Source organism: Sceloporus occidentalis, unplaced genomic scaffold (genome assembly GCF_023333645.1).
Source record: "Sceloporus occidentalis isolate IW3139 unplaced genomic scaffold, rSceOcc1.0.p SCAF_4, whole genome shotgun sequence".
Classification (NCBI taxonomy): domain Eukaryota; kingdom Metazoa; phylum Chordata; class Lepidosauria; order Squamata; family Phrynosomatidae; genus Sceloporus; species Sceloporus occidentalis.
The window spans coordinates 133940702-133949760 of NW_028316984.1; positions in this window are offsets into that span (position 1 = coordinate 133940702).

The window sequence follows — 9059 nt, forward strand, 5'->3', positions numbered from 1 at the left end:
AGGATGCTTTTGATCCAGTTTATACTGGGTGGAGGAGAGGAGCATAAGAATCACTGTGAGGTGTCACCAAAGGAATATCACCACTTTGAGCTTGACACTCAGTAAGCCAAGAACAATCTGACAGACTCTAACTGGAGGGTGAGAGCATGGAGCTTGCTGTCCATTCAGATTTCCCTGGTGCATTTTTTAGGCCAACAGAGTTGAGACATGGCTGACGCTGGGATATTAAAAACAACTGCTTCAGGCAAGGTGAGGCTAAATACAGGATTTGTCTGCCAGCAAGATCTAGACTGAGGAAGTGTCAAGTCCCAGATACCTGTCAGCTTTTCAGAGCCAAATGGTCTGTCAGAGAAAGTGTGTCACAGAAAAGTTCTCTCTGAAAGCCTTGTGTGTCTCACCAGGTAGAGCAAGACTGGACAGCTTGTGACCCTCTCAATATTTTTACTGCAATCCCTGTCAGATCTAGCCAGCACGGGCAGTGGTGAGGAATGATGGGAACTGTAGTCCAGCAGTATCTGGAGGGTCACAAGTCACCCATGATAGATGGTGAGCCCACTCATGCACATGCTCAGTTAAATCTAAGGTCTTGTTGACAAAGCAAAGCTCCTGTTCAGCTCAGAGCAGCTGCGGAAGGAGCAGCAGTAAACAAAAAATCCCAGTTGCCATCCACAGATCCACCAGCTGCTCATGAAATCACCCACAGCTGAAGTAAAGAAGCTTAGATGGAAGCAGCACCTGCTTTTGTTTGTTGTGTATCTTTAAGTTGTTTCCAACTTAGGCAATCCTTTCATGGGATTTTCTTGCCAAGATTTGTTCAAAGGAGGTTTGCCATTGCCTTCCCCTGAGGCTGAGAGGTTGTGATTTGCCCAGAGTTACTCAGTGGGTTTCATGGCTGAGCTGGGAATCAAAGCCTGCTCTCCAGAGTCATAGGCCAGCACTCAAACCACTATATCACGCCGCATCTGCGCTGCAGAATTAATACAGTTTGACACCATTTTAACTGTCATGGCTCCATCCTAGGGAATCCTGTGATTTGTAGTTTATTATGGCACCACAGTTCTCTAACAGAGAAGACAATCTTTAAAAACAAAACCTACCAAGCCCAGAATTCCATAGCACAGAGTTATGGCAGTTAAAGTGGTGTCAAGCTGCATTAATTCTGCGGTACAGCTGCAGTCTGTTACAGATTCAGGGTCATTGGATGGGACAATAGGACTGTTGGAATCCCCTACAGTGAGTTTTCTGCAAAGTATTTCGGGTTACTAAAAATAGATCTGCTTGAAACCATTCCCAGAGGGAGTCACCCAGTTCCAACAGCCAGTAAGGTGTTTGCTCTTAACCTTAAATAAGTTTTAAGTATAGATTTTTCACTGTTTTTAATCATGATTTTAAAACATATATATTATTATTTAATTCTTTTTTAACTTTTGTAAACTAATTTTTTTAATTTAACCTTTTAAAAATTATTGTAAGCCTTGCTGAATTCCATCATGGGGAAAATTCAAATACAAATTCAATAAATAAGAGCATAGAATTAAACAAGACAACACAATAGGTGGGTATAGCTCAGTGGTCTGAGCCAAACAAAAGCATGCTGTAGGCTGTAAAATGGAAAAGAGCCAATTCTTTTGGAAACTGACAGATTGTACCACAAATGATTTAGGAGTATGTGCAAACAAGAAATACTTATTGAAGTATATGTGTACATTAGCTATTTGTAGCTAATCTGAGCAGCCTTTTCTAATATGGTGGCCTCCTCTTGTAGATTTACATGTCCATTTTCCAAGAGATCTATAGGGAATCGGGTTGGAAAAAGTGGGTTTTGAGTCTTATAGCAGAAGGTACCCGTCAGTCTTAACAGAGCTGAGTGTTAATATATTATAATATATTTAGGTTCTATCTGCTCTGGATAAAGAAAGTGAAAGAACCAAGTTGAGTAAATGGGTATGACAAGTTATTAGTTCAGTATTTTAACGCTGGGAAATATTATAGTGTTTATAATTAAACAGTACAACACTTGCTCATTTACAAAATCGTTTTGTGGACTTTTAAAAAATATTATTTACATTCATTATTTTCCAGAGGTTTTATTTCTACCATTGGACTATTCAACTGCAGAGGAACCTATGTGTCACTACTATAATTTTTTAAAATGCATAGATCAGTAAAATGACCTTTTGTAGCAAAAGACTTCCATTTTTTTTATTTTATTTTTTTGGTTTTGTATAAGATCCCTTATACTTACCTTCCTTGTTATGTTTGTTTTTAGTAGTCACTGCCTTATTTATAGTCTGTAAAACAGAGAGGACAACAGTTGGAACGATTTTCTAGTGGTGTGGTGATGTTAAAAACTTTCAGCCAACTATAATGGTCTTTGGTGTAACATAATCCAAATTCTTCACTATAAAGATTTAGGAAAGAAGTGATGAAAATACCACTAATATTTTGCCAGCTGCTCCTTAGGTTCCTTCTGCCCATTTCTGACCTGAGATATTTCACATTGTTATGTCACTCAAATAGGGAGTGGAGAGTTGGCAGATGCTTAATGAGACTTTTCCTACTTTCTCCCTTAATAGGTTCTCTTTTTAAAAATAATAATAATACACATTTCTATAATTTACAGTCTGGTCTTTCTTTTTACTGTAGAAGCCAATGAATATAAATCAATACAACCAATTAAATTCAAAGAACTTTAAAAGCAATTAAATAAAATGAGGCCTTTTGTAGGAAGTGAACAGAACAAACAGAAACAGGTCCCTCTGCCTCTGCTGTACACTGTCACTTTTCTGGAAGAATAAAAGAAAACAGTATAATTGGCTCACAGACGCAAATCCTATTGATAACTGCAACTAAAGTAGCCTCATTAAATGGGTTTTATCTATGGGTTGATTTACTATTCAATAATGGATCTAATGGGTATACGTTAATTGGGATGGCCAGCAGGATTCGGGTCAAAATAGTATTGATTGTTGATTAACTGGCAGCACTGAGGAAATGGTTGCCACATCTTGGTTGTTGCACCACATTCGCCTTTCTTTAGATAAAATCTATATTGACTTCCCAGGTAATAAGATATTTTCTGCAGGGATCTGCAACTTGCAGATGTCCTAATGTGTTGGAGAACAACTCTCACCATCCTCAACCAGTATGGCCATTGGGCAGCATATCCGGAGGGCACAAAATCTGGAAGAAAAGACTGCTACAAAGTAAAGCACCCCATCAAGACTGCTGATACTGGCCACAGCTATTCTACTTTTACTGCTCTGGCTGCCTCCTGTTGCATTCTGGGGTTTGTAGTTCAGTGAGGCCTAAGAGCTCTCTGGTTGAGAATTCTAAATGGCCCTCCCTAAGCTTAAGCCCCAGAATGAAACAAGAGGCAGCTAGAGCAGTTAAAGTGGAATAGCGGCACTATAAGAGTGTAGTGCGGTAATCTAGGTAGTGTCATAAAAGGAAAGCGAGTAGCCATTTATTGTTACTGTGATGGATGGGGAATGATGCTTCTGGGGTGTGCTGCTTCTTGTACCTGAATAACTTGACTGTTATTGAACATAATGGATGCAGTGGCTTAGTGGAACTGACAAATGGAAGATCAGAAGGCTGGCAGTTCTAGGCCTGGGTGCTGCATGATGGGGAGAGCTCCCGTCATTAGTCCCAGCTTCTGCCAGTTTAGCAGTTTGAAAGCATGCAAATGCAAGTTGATAAATAGATACCATTTTGGTGGGAAGGTAACAGCATTCAGTGCAATCATGCTGGCCATATGACCACTGGAGTCATCTTTGGACAACGCTGGTTCTGCAGCTTAGTATCAGAGATAAGTATTGCCCCCTACAGTTGGTTACGACTACACATTCATGTCAAGGATCTACCTTTACCTATTGAACACGGTGCACCTTGCTTTGAAAGGATGGAGTAGGATTTACAGCAAAATTTCTTGAGCTCCCCTTAAATTCCATTTTCCTGGATATTTTAAAAGAAATAGTCATGTTAGACTGTTATAGCATAATAAGGGAATGCGGGGATGCAAATTGTGACCCCAGTCATAAACACTCATTGTGTAAGATGATACAGGTCTGTCAAACATCTGGTCTTTTATTCCTGAGGTGTGAAAGCAATCAATGTACTTCTCTTGAAGTCAGAAACTTTCCCGAGAGTTCTTTTAGTGCAGTTGTGAAAACCAATAATTTCATCTTTGTGTATTCTATTACATTCTGATCCCCTGCAATCTTGCTAACTGCTAATGTATCCATTCCCTTAATATTAACTTCATTGGTGCATCTAAAGAAGAGGATTGAAGAAGGGGATCTATGACAGCTCATGCTAGAATCAATCAATATTTAAAGGTGCTGCTAGATTCTTTCCTTTTTATTTTGTTGAATAGAACTTTACTTCCATTGGGTATAAATTTATGGTAGCCAGCACAGGCAATATGCTGCCTTGGTATCTAATGTTGTAGACCTAATATCTAATATTTTATTGAAGAAAATATACAAGAGTATGTAACACTTTCCAGTACTGACAATCTCTCTAGAAGCCAAGATGGTTGAACTGAGACTGTTGTACTCTGGTCATATCATGACATGATGCTTGGTAAAAGAGAAGGCAGTAGAAAAAGAGGAAGACCACATTCCAGATGGACAGATCCATGGAAGTCATGGCCCTGAATATGCAAGACTGGAGCAGGACTGTTGATAATAGGGTGTTGGAGGTCTCTTATTAGTTGGATGACTAGAAGTGGAGAACAATTTTGTGTGTGTGTGATAATGAGTATGGGGGCTCAACACTGCTACGTTTATGTGGGTAAAACCTACCTGTTACAGACTGTAATGCAAATTTTGTTGTTTGAGCAAAACATTAAAAATACACATAAGGAAGCCCATTTTTTTCCACACATGAACACGCTGATGGCAGTTGATAACAAACAACTGGCAATTTGCATATATACATAATCATTGTTGTTGTGTGCCTTCAAGTCATTTCTGCCTTATGGCAAGCCTAAGGGGTTTTCTTGGCAGGTTTCTTTGGGGAGGGGGGTTGCCATTGCTATCCTCTGAAGCTGAGAGAGTGCAACTTGCCCAAGGTCATCGAGTTGGTTTCCATGGCTGAGCCAGGATTCAAACCTTTGTCTCCCAGTATCCTAGTTCAACCCTCAAACCACTACACCATGCTGGCCCTCAATATGTTCATAAAATGTGTTGCATACCGTATATACTTGACTATAAGTTGACCTCATGTATAAGTCGAGTGCAGGTTTGGGGGGGGGGGGCAAAATTATGGATTTTGATGTGACCCTTGGATAAGTCGAGGGTTAAACTTAGGGGCATGCAGAAAAGGATCTAAATGACGAAGCAAAGGAAAAAATAGCAAAGATGCTACAAAATTCTGGCAGACATGGCTATTTTGGCTTTAACTAAACTTAGGATGGAAGAGTAGAGGGAGGTCAGAGATTCCAGGACAGATTGCACTCTTGCCTTTCACCAGGGGATGGTTCCTTTTTAAATAAAAGTTAAAGTGTAGTATTTACATTGACCCGTGAATAAGGTGACCTAGGTTTTTGAGGTCAATTTTGTAACTAAAATTTCTAGACTTATACATGAGTATATACAGCATGTTACCATATCTGCATTTGGAACTGATGTATTACCCTCTTATGTGGCTGTTGTTCTAACCTAGCTTGCCAATGGTGATCCAGAAAAACATGGACTGGGGTGGCTCAAAAGCACAGCATGTTTGTTGTTAACTTACCTTGAGTTGGCCCCAATTCATGGCAACCTCTGGATGAGACATCTCCAGGCCCTCCTATCCTCCACTGCTCTGCTCAGGTCCTGTAGATTTCTGCCCTTGACCTCTCTAACTGCGTCTATCCATCTGGTGTTTGGTCTCTACCTTTTCAATCATTAATGTATTTTCAAATAAGTTATGCCTTCTCATGATGTGGCCAAAATATTACAGCCTCCGTTTCATCTTGGCTTCCAGAGAGTTTTCTATGATTCTATGATTCTGTTCAATGAACCACTTGCTTTTTTTTTTTTACTGTGCACAGTATCCTTGTCCAGCACCACATCTCAAATGAGTTGATCCTTTTCCTATCTGCTTTCTTCACTGTCCAGCTCTCATATCTGTACATGGTGATGGAGAATACTGTAGCTCAGGCAATTCTGACTTTAGTGCTCAGTTGTATGTATCTTTACTCTTTAGGAGCGTATGCATGGCATATAAACGTTCTCTCCCAGGTTCACTTTCTGGCATTGCCAAACAGGAATAGTAAAGCCTGCTGCCTGAAATCCTGGAGAGTCAGTGGTGTGGGGGCAATACTGTTCTAACTCATATGGTGGAATGCTTTGGTGTAACTTACCTTCTTATGTTCTTAATCTGTTCAGTAGCATCAGAGTCTAGGGACTGAGATGCTCCGTTCTCACTTGGGAATTTAGCTCTCAGCCAGGGGCAGCCCTACTATTAGTCAGTAAGACGGCCACCTGAAGTAGAAAATGTTGAGCAACAGAAAGCAGCAGTAAGGTTTAGGAGGACAAAATTGTGTGCCGCCCACTGCCCTCTGGTGTGATGGAGGATGCCATTTTCTTGCCAATATTGAATTCAAATTCAACTAGGCCTGAATGGTAGAGTGCCATCACCTCTTGAGCTGGCTTTGCCACAATCCTCTGAGAGATAGTGATCTCCATTACATACAAAATGGATGAGATCTTGGGTTCTTGTTTCACCTTTGCTCATTTTAATGGGGCTACCCCCAAAGGTGTTCCTTTCATCATTAATATCCGCTCAGCATCAACCTCTTACACAAGCAGACACACGCTTGTACATCCCATCCACCCACACATCCTGCTCTTTCTTGCAGCTTCCCATCACAGGTTACAACCCGCAGCGGTTTGCTGCTAGTTCTCTGGTGATGGGAATAGGCCAGATCATATCTTTCACCTTGTATCCTTGCATTCATTGTTGAGACACAGCACATTTTAACCATCTTCACCCCTTTCTCATCCTCAGTAGCTGACCTGGCAGTACTGACTCTCCACGTGACCAGGTGTACAACCAATACCTGTCGGCCAAAGAGCCCCCATAGATCTTTGTGTGTTCATGCAGGGGCCATAGCCAGCATGTCTGGGGGATGCTGGGAACTGAAGTTCAAAAAGTAGCTTCACCATGCTTTGCCAAATTTTTGCACCCACCCATCCCCCTCCTTCCAATGCACCTCTTCCCTTGAAAGAACCAAATCCCTGCCCCAGGCCTTTCAGTCTGCTAAAATTCCTCAGATAATGCAGCATAATTGCTACCAGATGCAGCAGAGGATTGGAAAAAACTGTAGGATGATTAGAAACAGACTCCAGGGCAGGGTAACCCTCTGAAGCAAACAGCTTGGAGGGCAACATCCAGCTGCCCCGAGTAGCAGCATAGCGTCGGCTCTTGGCTGGCTCCCAGGGGTGCTCCTCCAGGGGTTTCTCCACCAGGTCAGGTGCTGGGTCAAACCTTACTCCTCCTGCAGCCCTGAAAACGAAGAACGGCCAGGGTGGTGATGGTGGTGACGACGAGACCTATCCTGCCATCCTCATTTGCTTAGTTTCTCCAAGGGAGGCATCCATTTTCTCCAGCTCCAGGAGCCCCCTAATTGCAGGAAATCATTGAGTAAAGATTGCCCAGCCAGATTTCTTCTCTTGATCCAGCAGAAGAGTCACCTCTAGTGAAGGAAAAGGTTATGAGAAAGATGAGCAGGGACACAGCAACGCTTGTTTCAGCACAGCAGCCTTTTCCTGCTCAGCACTGGCTATTGGGAATTACTGTTTTTGTTTTTTCTCTTAATAAGAGAAGCAGTGAAGATACCACTTCTTATTATTCAAAGAGACCTGGTAGCATCTTTGAGATTAACTGTAAGAAAGAAGTTGGTAGCATGAGCTTTTGTAGACTTCAGCCTACTCCCTCTGCTAAAGAATCATCACGCTAAAATTGTCTAGTGCAAAAAAGGCCCCAGTTACTTCCTCTGAGGAAGTAGGCTGAAATCTACAAAGGCTCATACTGCCAACTTCTGTCTTTCAGTTAGTCTCAAAAGGACTCTTCGCATATTGATTTTCCAGACTAACATGGCTACACCTTTGACTTCTTATTATTGTTGGAAACATCCTACATTTTGCCAATTCACTGTGCTCACACACTAGCCCAGATGATGGATTCAGGAAGGAAGTTAGACTATGGATGTATCTGCACTGCAGAATTAATGTGGTTTGATACTGCTTTAACTACCATGGCTCAATGCTATGGTATTCTGGGATTTGTAGTTTTGTGAGATATTTAGCCTCCTCAGTCAGAGAGTTCTGATGCCACAACAAACTACAAATCTCAGGGTTCCATATCATTGAGCCATGGCAGTTACAGCAGTGTCACACTGCATTATTTCTGCAATGCAGATGCAGTCTATAGGATTTAATCCCTATGAGATGTAATGATGGTCAACAGCTTTAAAAGGAGCTTGGAAAAACACTTTTTTTGAACTACAGCTCCCAGAATCCCTGTCAGCATGGCTGTGGAGGAGAGTTAGAGAACTGTAATAATACTTTTGAAAATATGTTTTCCAAACTCTGAACTGGACACATTCATAGAAGATGTTATCAATTGCTACTCGCCCTGATGGCTATATATTAACTCTAGTATCAGAAGCATTATGTCTTACAGTATTTGGGGACTTTTTCACACTAGACAATTTGAGTGTGATGATTCTTTACCCTTTAATTGGGCTGTCAATGATTCCATCCTATGGAATCGTGGGGTTTGCAGGTGTGGGAGGGATATTTAGAATTCTCAGCCAGAGACCACTAGTGCTTCACCAACCAACAAATTCTAGGATTCAGTACAATGTTGTTGTGGCAGTTAAAATAGAATCATAGTCCCATGGTCATATAGTGTGAAAGGGCCACCAGCTGCTTCAGAACAGAGTAGAGGTGCTGTCTCCTCCCATAGGTACCTAGTTAGTCATTGTGGGAACAGAATGCTACACTGCATTGTTTGGTTTGATTCCATTCTTTCTTTCTGCCACACATTATATCTCAAGATGACTG